Source organism: Myodes glareolus, chromosome 8 (assembly GCF_982192425.1).
Source record: "Myodes glareolus chromosome 8, mMyoGla1.1, whole genome shotgun sequence".
NCBI classification, from domain to species: Eukaryota; Metazoa; Chordata; class Mammalia; order Rodentia; family Cricetidae; genus Myodes; species Myodes glareolus.
The window spans coordinates 82,036,601-82,051,171 of NC_142033.1; the positions used below are offsets into that span (position 1 = coordinate 82,036,601).

Below are 14,571 nucleotides of genomic sequence, written 5' to 3' on the forward strand. Positions count from 1 at the left end.
TTTCTGTATTTGTTGAGATGATCCCATCTTTTGTACATTTGCTGATCTCATGTATTTGTTTCCAACCTTTGTGCATTCTTAGGATGAAGTCTATCTGATCATAGGGTATAATTTTTTAATGGACGGTTAGGTTTTGTTCACCAGTATTTTGTTGAGAGGTTTTGTATCTGTACTCATTAGGGATGCTGAAGTTTTCTTTTGTTTTGCTGTCATTACTTTCTCTGATTTTGATGTATCAGTGGTACTAAACTAGAAGGCGTTTTGAGGGACCCCTCCTTTTTTAGTCTTCAGCAGTAGACTGAGAATAATTGGGATAGATTTTCTTTCCAAATTTGGTCAAATTCAGCAGTTAGGCCATCTTTTCCTAGTCTGTGGTAGTTTGAATGTAACTGGCCCCCATAATCTTATAGGTAGTGGCACTAATAGGAGGGGTGGTTTTGTGGGAGTGGGTATGGTCTTGTTGGAGGAAGTGTTTGACTATGGGGGTGGTCTTTGAAGTTTCCTATGCTCAGAAAATGCCCAGTATCTCAGTTGACTTCCTGTTGCCTCCAAGATGTTGAACTCTCAGAGATTACTCCAGCATCATGGCTGCCTACATGCTCCCTGCCATGATGATAATGGACTGAATCTCTGAAACTGTAAGTGAGCCTCCTCAATTAACTGTTTTCCTCATAAGAGTTCTAGTGGCCATAGTTTCTCTTCACAGCAATAGAAACCCTAACAAAGGCATAGACTTTCCTTTGTTGGGAGATTTGGGTTCTGCTACTGATTCCATTTTACTATTTATTGATTAGTTGAGATTTTCCATGTCCTCATGGTTATTTTTTGTTGATTATATCTAGAAAATTGTACATTTATTTTAGGTTTTCCAATTTGTTGGCATGTATGTTTATATTAGTCCTTGATGATCATTTGTAGTTCAATGATATTGGTCATAATATCTCTTTTTTCACTTGGGGTATAATATATTTGAATTTTTCCTTTTATCTTTTAAACTAGTAAATGGTTTGTTGATTTTTTATCCTTTCAAGAAATATTTGTATCGTTGTTATTTTGTAACTTTCTAATATCTTATTTTTTTGTTCTACTCTTTGCAATTTTTGCCCTTCTACTAATTTTAAGTTTTATTTGTTCTTTCTTTTTTTAGTTGTTTAAATTGTATCCTTAGTTGCTCTTTTGAAGCTCCCCCACCCCCTAGTTGTTATTATAAACTTGTTCCTCAATACTGCTTTTACTGTAGCCTGTAGGTTTTAGTATATTGTGTTTCAATTTTTATTTGTTTCTATACATTTTAAATTTCTCCTTTGATTTCTCATTGGTCAATCAAGACAATTGGTGCAGGAGAATTGTCTGTAATCTTTCAATCATGTTTTAAATAAACACTTATTGGCCAGGCAGGAAGTATAGGCAGGAAAACCAGACAAGAAGTAGAAATGATGCAATGAGAACAGGAGAATTCTGGGAAGGAGGAAGCTGATTCCTTCCAGTCCTGTGCAGACCACCGAGGAAGCAGGATGTGACCTGCCAGCTGAGAAAGGTACTGAGCCATATGGCTAAAATAGATCAGAATAATGGGATAATATAAGTCATAAGAGCTAATAAGAAGCCAGAGCTAATGGGCCAATCAGCTTATAACTTATGGAGACCTCTGTGTGATTTTCTTTGGGAATAAACAGCTGTGGGAACTGGGCAGGACAGAAAACTCCAACAAGCCAGTCCCTCATGTTATAGACAATGTTGTTTAACATTCATGTATTTGTATTTTTAAAGTTTATAGTTTAACTTGATTTTTGTAGAAGAGATGCTACATTGTATTTTGAAAAAAATGTTGACAAGCATTTTGCACTCTAAAATATCTATCTTGGAAAATGTTTTCATCTACTGATGAGAGAAATGTGGATTCTGCTGCAGCTGGACCAAGTGTTCTGTAAATGCCTGGTTGATCTATTTGGTATACGGCATTGTTTAGCTCTGAATTTTTTCATCTGGCTGACCTGTGCTTTGATGGAAGGGTGCGCTGAAGTCCCCTGAAAGGATAGATTATTAATATTTATAGCAGCAAGTATAATGAGACTTTGTGCAATAAGTGAGTATGCATCAAATGAATGAGAAGAGGTTTCAGCGTGATAAATCCACTGAGAATTTAATTTAAGGGACTCCTCCTGTGGATGGATCTTGTCCCTCAAAAGTGCTTTTGTTTTGTTTTTATTGAGACAAGGTCTTGCTATGTTGCTGAGACTGGCTTCAAACTTACGACTTGAAGTGATCTAGATCTCTCAAGTAGCTGGGAACTGCAGGCATGCACCACCAAGGCAGCTTCTCCAATAGTATTTTGATAAAACCATAGTTTGGTGTACATGCAAAGCAACTGAACTTTTTATGTCTTAACTCTGCTGAAAAATAAATCATGAAAGAAAAGGGAAAAAAAGAAGCACCCAGCACTTACAGTTCTTCTCAATAATCACAGACCTTATTTCTTGGCCATCTTGCTTCATAGTTGTCTTTGTGGTTAATAAATGTCTCTTAAGACCTAAAATACCACAGAACCAAAGAAAATGGCTCACAATCCTTTGTCCTTAAAATTAATTTTAAAATTACTTTCTTTGTTTTATTAAGCAAGTTAAGTCTAATTTTATAAGAATGCACAGCTCACTTCTTGGTGTTTATAAGAAAGCACAGCTCACATGCAGGGTTTTTTATTTTATTTTTTATTTTCGCCTATAATTGTGAAGAAAGAGCAGAAAAGAGTGAAATAGCAAAGCTGTGTTTTCTCATACTGACCCAAGAAGAGTTTAATCTCTGTGGTCTTCAATGCGTCAAGCGTGGGCTTTTATAATAATGTTAATATAAAAATCCAACTTATGCCATAGTTGCTAAGATTCCCAAGGTTTTGCCAGCTGGAAGCTTGAAAATGCATTCCCTTTTCTATTTTGTTTGAACTGGAAGTTACTTGTAAAACCTGGTTTTGATCCTTGAGTACTTTCTCCTAGACATTCTGGCCAACAAAGGGGACACTTTCCTTGAGAAACTAGGAAATTCCATGAGGTGTTTTCCTGCCACCTCCTTCTTGTCCTCCAGTGAGTGGGAGCTGTCTGGTAAGCAAACACAGACGGCCCTCATGTAAGCCAGTCAGAGGTTTCCCTTTGCAGTGGAGGATGGGAAACATTGCAGAAGGAGATTTTAATCATGGGGTTGACTCTTTCTGGTCTGGGTCTGTGGCTTGATCTGCAACCACCCAATCTTGACCCAGGGAGTAGGTGGAGTGGAAAGTCTGATTACAGCTTCCGGTCCCTGGTCATCACTCCCATTGCTTCTTCCAAGGTGTCAGTTTTGCCAACTCCAATTAATTGAACGACACTAAAACTAAGCCATTAAAGTGTGCACAACCCATGAGACGTGACCTGGAAAATACCCATTCATCTGTATTTATTGGAAAACATTGCTATCTCGTCCCTGTGTGCTAGCTGTGCGAAGATGCGTGCGGTGGACTCGTTCGGAGGGAGATGGAGGCTAGGTGAGATTGTCGCTGTGAAGAAGAAGCATTATGTCACGGGGGTGTAGTAGCATGGTGATCTCTGTTGAGTGCATTAGTGAAGCACAAAGGACACCGAGCACCTTAGTAGCTGTGGTCAGGGAAAGCCTCAGGGAGGAGGTGATATATAAGCTGGGATAGACACTTGATAAGTAGCACATGGGAAAAAGAATCTTGAGGCAAGTTTCTCAAGTCTGAGGGCAGCAGAACAAAATAAAAGTAAAAAACCAAAATCCCCAAACAAAAAACAGATATTCTATGTGGGTATAGTGAACTATAGCCTCCCATGAATAAGGGGAAGAAGTACTATACAGGCTTGTGTGTCCCACACTAGCATGTGTCAGTGTATGTGCAGGAGTGTGTGTGCGTGTGCATGTGCGTGTGTGTGTCTGGAGTATGATATACTTAACACCCCCCTTATCTGTTGGAAATTCCCAAAAGGAAATTGATTATCATCAGGGCAACAGACAGACCATTGTCTGTCTGTCCAAATACAGTTTTGCTGATACTTGGACCCCTCTACTCCAACTGTGTTGGATTGTTCCATGTATATGGGGTGAAACTGAGAATTTTCCAGAATCTCTTTCCTTGAGTAGTACTGGGATAGGTTTGGTCAAAGGACAAGTTGGCAGAGGTCTGAAAACAGAGTGAGGTGGCATCGTGGCACTGAGGCTGCCGTGCCCGGTTAGGACAGAAGCGCGAGTTTCTCGCACCTCCTCACTCTGTGCTGCACCTACTTTTCCATTTTGGCAACAGCAGTTGTTGACCAAAAGTGGCCTAAAGCTCATTAACAGAGACCTGTGTGGATCAGGGCAGTAGCTAGCAAAGGCACCAACTTCTCAGATACCTGCACGAGCCCCCTTTGTGATCCCGATTATTGCCTGGACATGGTAGATTTTTCCATTTCCCTACAAGTTCCCACACACTAATCACTTTATTCTTAGGAAATGGGTAGCAAAAGCCTGTCCATCTTTCACTTCCAGCTTCTTGCATACTGGGTGAGTCTTAAATCCAGCATCATGTTAATGACTGCTTCCTCCTACTCCCCCACCCTGGATTGTAAGTGGGAGGCTTACACTTCTGTGTTAGACAATCAGACCTGTCTCCATCCACTGGTCTGGGTTTAATAACAATCTCTGGAGTAGACTTTTTAGCCTATGGTAAAATCTTCTGGCTTGGCCCAGCTGCCACATCTTCCCAAGTTTCTCTCAAGTTCCTGATGCAGAGGGTTTCTGGAGGGACATGGAATCTGAATTTTATAACCAGCTATTTTGGCTAGTCTTGGTTGTCAACTTGGCTACATCTGCAGTTATATGAAACGCAAGCTGCTGGGTGTTCCTGAGTGCTTGTCTTGATAGATTACTTGAAGCAGAAAGTTTTACTCTATATGTGGGCTGTACCTTCTGCTGGCACCCCTGATAAAGACATAGAAGAAGGTGCCGACTTCATTTTTACCTGCTTGCCGCCACTCTTGCTGGCAAATCTATCTGCTGCTCTGCTGTTGCATTCCTTTGCTGATAGTAGCACTAACTTCTTTGGGCTTCCCATTTAGAGCGAAAACTCTAGCCTTTCCAGCAATCCTTCAGGCCTTCAGCACCAGACTGGAACAACTGAGGAATTCTGCTGCATGTACTGAACAACCGCCAGGTTCTCTGCCTCTCCTTTGTGAGACAGCCATTGTCAAAGGATCCAGACCACACCATGTAAGCCAACCTAAACTCACAGTCTCTCTCTTTCTCCTTCTCTTTCTCTCCTTATCCCCCTCTCTCCCTCTCTTCTCCCCTTCTCCGTTCTCCCCTTCTCCTCTCTCTGCTTTGTAACATGAAGGACCTGTTTGTTGGGGTTTATGTCCCGCCCAGTTCCCCACAGCTGGCAAGCCCCAAAGAAAATCACACAAAAGAGTCTATATTAGGTTAAAAACTGATTGGCCCATTAGCTCAGTCTTATTAGCTCTTGTAGCTTATATTAACCCATTGTTCTGATCTATTTTTATTTATTAAAAATTTCCTCCTCCTCCCTCCTCCCATTTCCCTCCCATTCCTCCCATTCCCCCTCCTCCTCCCTCTCCAGTCCTAAGAACAGTCAGGGTTCCCTGCCCTGTGGGAAGCCCAAGGTCCTCCCCACTCCATTCAGGTCTAGGAAGGTGAGCATCCAAACAGACTAGTCTCCCACAAAGCCAGTCCATGCAGTAGAATCAAAACCCAGTGCCATTGTCCTTGGCTTCTCAGTCAGCCCTCATTGTCAGCCACATTCAGAGAGTCTGGTTTGATCACATGCTCCATCACTCCCAGTCCAGCTGGCCTTGGTGAGCTCCCATTAGATTAGTCCCACTGTCTCAGTGGGTGGACGCATCCCTCGTGGTCCTGACTTCCTTGCTCTTGTTCTCCCTTCTTCTGCTCTTCATTTGGACCTTGGGAGCTCAGTCCAGTGCTCCAATGTGGGTCTCTGTCTCTATCTCCATCCTGTTCTGATCTGTTTCAGCCATATGGCTCGGTACCTTTTTCAGCTGGCAGGTCACATCCTACTTCCTTGGTGGTCTGCGCAGGACCAGGAGGAATCAACTTCCTCCTTCCCAGAATTCTCCTGTTCTCATTGCATCACCTCTACTTCCTGTCTGGTTTTCCCACCTACACTTCCTGCCTGGCCAATCAGCGTTTATTTAAAACATGATTGACAGAATACAGACAATTCTCCCACACAACTTCTCCGTTCCTTTGGAGAGCCCTCATATACCAGGCTCTTTATCTTTCACCACAGGATGATTCTGCCACAATATACTGGCATATTCTAAATTGTTCTGAGACCCTTATTTTATTTTCATCATTGCAGACAAGGGTGCTATGCAGCATCCTCTTGTTCTTGTGTCTGTATTGAGTTGTGTTCACGTCTTGTCAGTTCCCTTTTCATGTTAAACTTAGTTTGTCATCGCCACTACTGCTTCTGCTGTTGTTTAGGTGTTTTGACACATGTGCTTACAAAGTAGCTTTGATGATGTGGAGCTTGGGTCTGCTTGCCTTTGTGGTTTAATAAAGGTGTTTCACCTCTATAACCTTAGAGCATTGTTGCTGGCATCTTCAAGTTGCTACATGGTTAAGACAAGAAAGACACTGAAGAAGGAAAGAAGGACAGTTATAGGGTAGATGTCACTTTAGGGTGGACCCGTGAGGAGGAGGGAGGGAAAGAGGACAACCTTGGGGCTGGACCCCTTACCTGAGGTCAGCATCAGCTGCTTTCTGCATCTGCAATCCAGGAAATTAGCCTTCATCTGTGTAGGAAGAAAGAATTATCAGTTGCTTCTGCTCCTTACCAATCCCAGGGGCTGGTGCCCTCTGGGTATCCAAATGGGACTGGGGTAGCCTACATCAGGGCAGCCTGTCCTAGGACAGTCTCAGACTCTGGAGCAAGACAAGTAGTAAAGCTGATATTATCATGGTGAAGGGGGGTGACAGGGCCAAGCACAATGCCTGGTACATGTCAGGCCATTCACGTTCAGCACATCTGTCCATAACCCCTCTAGTTCTGGCCAAGAATACATCTTGAGCTTCCTGACTGCACACATTTGAAACCTATTTCATGCGCACATTGGTCTCTCAGCTAGTTTCTTCCTTGGGTCTGACTGCTCTTTCTGTCTTTCACATGAAGTACTGGTAGGTAGTGAACTGTGGCTCAAAATAATTTCTATGCAGGGAAAAAAAGTCAGGGTCAGTGGTATCAGGGAGATCTGTGTGGCTGTGTGGTATTCGCACTGATCAGACCTTCCTGGGAGTAACTTGGAAGTGATTACTATTATCTGAGTGTGAACATTCTTCTCTGAAGGTTGTGGACTTGTAAAGAAGCTCAGTGATAGAGCATTTGCCTGGTCTGTGCAAGGCCCTGGGTTTGATCCCAAGTCTTCAAAACCCAAAGCCCTACATGAACAATCATCACAGGGCTTTCAGACTGACATTGTCCTCTCTGAGCAGACACTCCTTCTCCCTATAGACTCCTGCTGATGGTGAAATAAGGTTGGCACCTTCCTGAAAGACACAGCAGTCCACATATAAGTTTCTGAAGATTCTTCCTATCTGGGCACCCGAAGGAAAGAGCCATGGTCACAACAATCATAATCCCCTTCAAGCTCCATAAGACAGCGGGTATGTGACAAGGCCCAGGTGGCCTCTAGGAGTGGACAGCTAGCAGAAACAGTGATTGCTACAGCCCATAGCTGTCCCCAGGGCTTCTTTGTCTTTTCTTTCATCTCCACTTTCAGTCCCTGAGATGTTTTCCAGCTTCAGCCTGCAGACGTCCCATCCCTCTGCATTGGGTCATGCAGCTCTGCACAGCGATGAATTTGCTCTGGCAGGCTCTGGGGATCGACCCAAGCCTCCATGAGTTCTCAGCTCAATCCTTTCTCAGGATGAGATTCTCATTTGCCTACTCAAAACTGCGCAGACTCCTCACCCTGTACCTTCAGCTGTTTCTTCCAGGGGATGAGTTGGGTTATGAGAACCCATCAGCACAGCAAGTACTGGCAGTGGGCATGCCATTATTGCGGGCTGAGGCTCCCATGTAGCAGACAGGTGCTGTTCAGGTAGCTTTTGTGTACATTTTCCCTTGGAGGAGGAATCTAGGTCGATGAGGCTTTGAAAATCTCGGGCATCTGTTTATATTGAAGCATCTGTGGACATGCCAAATTGTATCATAGCATCATCTGTTAACTATACAGCTACAATAGTGGCCGCCTGTAGACCTGAATACCAACCTGAATACCAACCTGACATGTACTGAGGTCCAGTCTTATTCCACAGATGCAGCTGTGACCACAGTCAAGTTTGTTGTGACCATGAATATATAAATAAGCCTTAACCCAAGAACTCTGCCACTTCCCAGAAACGAGGTAGGTCTTTTTTGACATACAACCTTGCATTGTTTTGGATATGTCTGGAGTGTTTACCTCTATTTCCAATGAGTTGTAGAAGTTGTAGAAGTTGAGATGGAGTCAGCACTAAGTAGCTTTGGAGAACTGCAAACCCAAGATATTCCTGGGCGAATCAGGGCCTATGTCTTCCTATCTTCGTTTGTGCTCCCAGCGGATGCTGACTAAGCTGGTTGCACTGTGAGGGGTTGCTACAGACTCCTGCAGTCTCCAAGGTCATCCAGTCTGAATCTTCCAAACAGCAATGGCTCATGTGAGTAAGAGATAGGACTGTCAGCCTTCCTGGTTCCTCAGCACTCCAGAGCTCCTGTCTCTTCTGAAAACCACAAGAGCGATGATGTTGCCTGCTCATGCTCAGCAGCCATGATGTATGTCTTGAATGCAGGGTGAGCTCTCAAATCGGGCACCTCCTATTCCATGTTCACTGTGGCCACATACAAATACCCAGAGCTTGCAGAAGCAACCAGAGGGAATCTTTTTAAAGGCAACCTAAGTTGTTGTCATGAAGCAGAGAAGAGATCTCAGATCCATTTGCTCTTGCCTTTAGTGACCACCAGAAACTTGATGGTATAATCTAATCACTTCATTGTGCTTATGAATTCAGGGACCGGGAATAAGACAGGGCTCAGACCAGGCACTTTGCTCTTTATGGTAACAGATCTCTCCTAGGAAGTCAGGAATGACATGCCTGGAACATCCCTTCCGACGACTTCCTCCTGCGTTGTTTGCTAACTGGGCCAGGATGACTAATGTGAGGCTCACCCGGGACTAGAGCGCTCATGTGGGGTTATGATTCGAATCGGAAATGTCTCCCACAGGCTCACATTTTATCTGTTACTATTTTGGGATACTATGGGCCCTTTAGGGGGAGCAGAATAGCTGGCAGAAGTGGGTCACTGGGAACAGGTGTTTGAAGGTTAAAAGCCTGTTTCCCGTTCCCTGGGCTGCCACAAGTGAACAGTCACCACCACTTGCTTTAACCGTTGTCTATGTATTCCTGACAATGAGGGATTGAGACACCCTGAAATCATGAGTCCAAAGAAGCCTTCATTTTCTTGTTTCTTCCAGGTATTGTGGTCACAACAGTACAAAATTAACCAATATGTGTGGCTCCTGCGTGTAGCTCGGGCTTCTCAGAGCACGTCAACTTGGCCATGAGTAAGCATGTCCAGAGAGGGCATTCTAGGAACAATCATTACAAAGGAGAGGCGTGGACTTTTCTGCTATAGCAAGAAACATCTTTAGAAGCAAAGGAAAGGACACAGACCTAACTGAGATACTCAAGTTTGTAGGAAAGCAGTGGTGTGACAAATATTTTCATGCCTTCTTTGGAAAATCAACCCCCATGTATTCTGGATCTAACAGTTCTTTCTGATCTCTAGACTCCAGGGTTCAACCCAACCTAGGAGGGTATAAGGAGTAGCAGTTGTATGGCATAGATGTGCTGTCTTATTCAGTACAAAGGATGGCCGAGCTGCTTTCTTGTTTTCCATTCTATGCTAGTTTCAATGAGATGTCCTCCATAGTCTTGAGTACTTAAAAATTTAGTCCCCAGTTACTGGCACTGTTTTGGTAAGTTTCTGAGGTGTGGGCTTGCTGGAAGAAGTGTGTCACTAGGAGTGGAATTTGAAGTTTCAAAGCCCCACCCCCTTTGAGTTCACTCTGTGCCTTGTGTTTTAGGATCACAATGTGAGCTCTCAGCTTGTGTTCCTGCCACCATAGTTTCAAGCCACCGTCATGGACTCTCATCCTCCAGAACTGTAAGTCCAAATAAACTCTTTCTTCTGTAAATTGCCTTGGTCATGATGTTTTGTCACAGCAATAGAAAAAAAGTAACTAATATATATTTCAGTCTCCTTTTCACAGATAAAAGGTTTATGGGCACCCATGTCACTTTTGTGTGTCCAGAGACTGACAAGGGCTAAGAGTTTTGAAGACTAGTGTGATAGTTAATGTTGATTATCAACTTTACAAGATTGAGATTCTCCTTCCACATGGGTCTGTGGGTTTATCTAGATTAGTGCTAATCTCTGGGCATGACTGTGAGGGATTAATCTGATGAGGTAAATTAAGGTGGAAAAGTGTACCTTCAGTGGATGGCACCATTTCCTGGGGTTGACTTTTTGACTTCTGGACGGCATACAAGAAAGACAGCTGGTGTCATATTTTTCCACTTCTTAACTGTGGATAAAACATGACCAGCTTTTGCCACCAAAACTGCCCCACCATGACAGACTGCCCTTCTGAAGTGTGAACCAAAACAAAACCTTGCATGTTGAGATTTGCTGAGTGAGGGTGATGGAGAAATGGAAGCTCAGCCTCAAGGTATTATTGCAGAGCTGTGTCTTACTAAATAGCTCACAGCCATCTCTGTCAGAACTGGAGTGCACCAGAATTCCACTGAGAAGCCTTAGGGCATTATCAGTTGACAAGTGGAGCCTGGAAGTAGTTGGGGACTTTGGCTTCTGGGAAGAGACAAGGAGGCACTGTGTGTAGAGCCAAAGTGCTTGTCTTAAAGAGATCTCAAGGATGTCATAAGCATCTAATTTTCTAGATCCACCCAACTCTCCTCTACCCCTGGGTTGTGCTCCAAGAGGCCAAACAGTTTGAGTTAGTGGTCTGTGTTTCCTCTGGGATCATAGTTTGTCTGATATCTGTAGAAAACAAGGGAGGAAGGAGAGAGAAACGAGACACTTCTTTCTTAGTAGCCCCGTTGACATAATCCTCATTCCCACATTTGTGTGCATGTACTCATTTGGGTATACACAAGTGTGGAAGCTGGATATCAATACCAGGTGTCTCTGGTTACTCCTCTTCACTATAATTTTTGAGACGGGGTCTCTCTCTGAACCTGGAATTCACCATCTCAGTTAAATTGGCTAGACAGGGAACCCACAGTTTCCTCAAAACTTGGAGTTGCAGGTGTTTGCTGCCACTCCTGGCTCTTATGTGGGTAATAGATATCCAAAAGGTTCTCAAAATTATGCACCAGGCACTTTAAATCTCCTAGGTCCCAAGTTTACCTTCTTTCTATAAGACTTGGCACTACATTGTTTGTTGTGTAAGACCCTAATGCTGTTCATTAGGAAAGAAGAAAGAAAACATAAACCTGCCAGTTCCAGTTGCTCATTAATCAAGGGTTGTATCGTGTACTGAAATCTGCTGTGAAATTGGGGAGATTCGTAAAAGAAAAGTATTTTTATTAATTATTTGAGAATTCCATACAATATATTTGTTTTATGTTCACCCACACATACTCCTTCACCTATCTAGATTCACCTCACCTCCTTACTCCCCGACACATTCATGTACTGTTGTGTTTTTTTTGTTGTTTGTTTGTTTAGACAGCTCACAGAGTCCACTTAGCACTGCTGTAGCATCTGTGCCACTGTTGAGCCCATGGGCATCATCTAGCCCTACTGGTCATTGAAGTTCATGGGGCTCAGATGAGATGGTTGATGCTCTTTTCTCCGCAGAAGCCTGCCTACTGCTTTCTGGTGCCGTGAAAGCTAGCCAGCATGGAGAAAACTTCTTGATAAGAACCAGCTTGATGTCTCCACATCCTGTGAGCCAAGTGTGTGGTGTCTTCAGCAATAAGGTCCCATTAAGAAGTTCTGGCAGCAACCAAGAACAATAGAAACAGCATATATTTTCTGAGGGGTCTCTAGGGAGAGGCACCCCACATCTGGCATTGGACCTTTTATTTGGCATTATGTATTTTCTGGGGAGAGCATTATCCCTGTGAAGGTTAACTCCAATTAAAATTTTTATGTGAATATATAGACATTGAGGAAGCTTAAAGCGTAGTAATTTTGCACATAACTTTTTCAACTATCATTGGTATTAATTATCCCCACACACAACCTTTCAGCCCTATTCTCTCATCCTTCTTCCAACTTAAACCTCCACTCTCATTATTCTCCCTTTCTCCTTCATACCACCTTCTCTAGGGGATATTTTTCAAATACTGGTTCCATTCCATTGCTTGTTACAGATTCTTAAAATTATGTACCTCATCTTGTTTAACTCTGGTAGGTCAGGTACACTTAGAAATGTATCAATTTTTTTTTTATATTTTCCAGTTGCTTGAAATATAAACAGTTAAAGTATGTCTTATAATTCTCAAAATTTTCTCAGTGTTGGTTATAATTTTGAAAAAGATATCTGCCTTTAACTTCTAGTTTGTTAATTTAAATCCTTTCTGTCAAGTTCACTAAAGTTTTGTCAAACTTGTTAATCTTTTCATAGAATCAAGTCATCAATTAATAGATGTTTCAATTCCTTTTTTGCATGTTTGTTTCTATTTCACGCAGTCTTGATTTTCATTATCTCTTCCTGTCTACTGTTTTGGATATTGTTTTTTTTTTTACAAGGCTTTCTGGTGTAATACTAGGTTTTTTGTCATAGTATATGATCTTTTTCAAAATTGTTTCTTTTTTTTTAGATTATCATGTAATTACATCATTTATTTCTTCCAGTTTTTTCCTCTAAACCCAGTCATATAACCAACTTTGCTCACTTTCAAACTTATAGCCTCTTTTTCATTAATTATATATATTCTTAATACATAAATACAGCATACTCAGTCTGAATAATTTAAATCATACATATATGTTTTCAGGACTAACCATTTGGTATATTCTTCCCTAAGGAAGATTATTTATCCCAGTCAGTATTTCTTAATTGTCTATAGTTCTTTGTATAGAGTGGAGGCTTCCTGAAATTGTCCTCATTCCTATTAACGTATGTGTTAGAGTCATCCTTGTCCAGCTCATTATGACATTTTTAACTTGAGATCTTTGATATTTTTGATGCAGGCACTTAGTGCTATAAACTTTCTTCTTAGGAAGAGTTAAAGCATCCTTATCTGCAGATGATTGACTCTATACGTAAGAGACCCCAAAACCTCTATCAGGAAACTCTTACAGCTGACAGACACATTCAGAAAAGTAGCAGGACACAAAATTAACACATGATATTCAGCATCCTTCCTACATACCAGCAACAAACATACTGAAAAAGAAATCAGGAAAATGATCTCATTTATTATAACCTCAAAAATATCTCAGAATAATCTACCAAAAAAGTAAAAGGCTTGTGTAATGAAAAGTTTAATACACTAAAGAATGAAATAAGATACCAGAAGATGTAAAGATCTCCTACACTCATTTGTTGGTAGGATTAATACTGTGAAAATGGCCATCATACCCAAAGTAATCTCCTGAGTCAATACTTTTCACATCAAAATTCTAACACTATTAGAAAATACAATCTCAAAGTTTATATGAAAGTACAAAAATATCCCATAGCCAAAACAACTCAAAATTTGAAACAAAAAACTCAGGAAATTAAAGAAAAGCTCATAAGAAAGCCTTAGGTCAAATGAAAAAGAGACTATTTGGTCTCAAAGAGAAGGTAGAAAACTTGGATCACACAGCCAAAGAAAATATTAGTGTCAACATCAACAAACCAAAAAATAGAACCATCAGGAACTCTGGAACATTATAAAAAGATAAAAACCCCAAATCATAGCTGTAGAAGAAAAAATAAGAAATCTAGATCAAAGTCATAGAAAATATTTTTAACAAAAATCACAAAAGAAAAATTTCCAAAGCTAAAGAGATTTCTATTGAGGTATAAGAGGCACACCAAATAGACAGAAACAGAAAAGAAACTACCCATATCACATAATAATCAAACCCCTACAATGTACAGAGCATAAAAAATATCAAAAGTTGTAAGAAAGACAAAGTCAACTATAACAGCAGATCCATCAGAATAACACCCAACTTTTCAAAACAAACTTAGGTAGGCAGAATGATTTGGACAGATGTGCTACAGGTTCTGACATAACACAGATGATAACCTAGATTCCCCACATGACAACTATTATACCCCACAAAACTATCAGTCATAATTGAAGGAAAAAGTCCACGAGAACAATAGGCTAAAGATACTTATGATCATTAAGACAGCTCTTCAGAGGCTGCTATGAGGAATACTTCAACTTGAAAAGAAGATTAAATACACCCAAGAGGGAAAAGTAATAAATAAACAATGCCAGCACAGTCGATCAATGGAGGAATAAGAAAATACCACCATTGGAGTCAGTGACTTCCACAGG

General features: G+C 41.5%; 1 long non-coding RNA gene across 1 annotated transcript; it reads left to right on the plus strand.

Annotated features, from left to right (window-relative positions):
• The first annotated feature begins 7,524 nt into the window (after positions 1-7,524).
• Positions 7,525-12,229, plus strand: LOC125401194 (uncharacterized). The gene is made up of 5 exons (XR_015002799.2): positions 7,525-7,665; positions 8,320-8,408; positions 9,516-9,605; positions 10,128-10,207; positions 11,924-12,229. It is a non-coding gene; the product is annotated as an uncharacterized LOC125401194 (long non-coding RNA).
• The last annotated feature ends 2,342 nt before the right edge of the window (positions 12,230-14,571 follow it).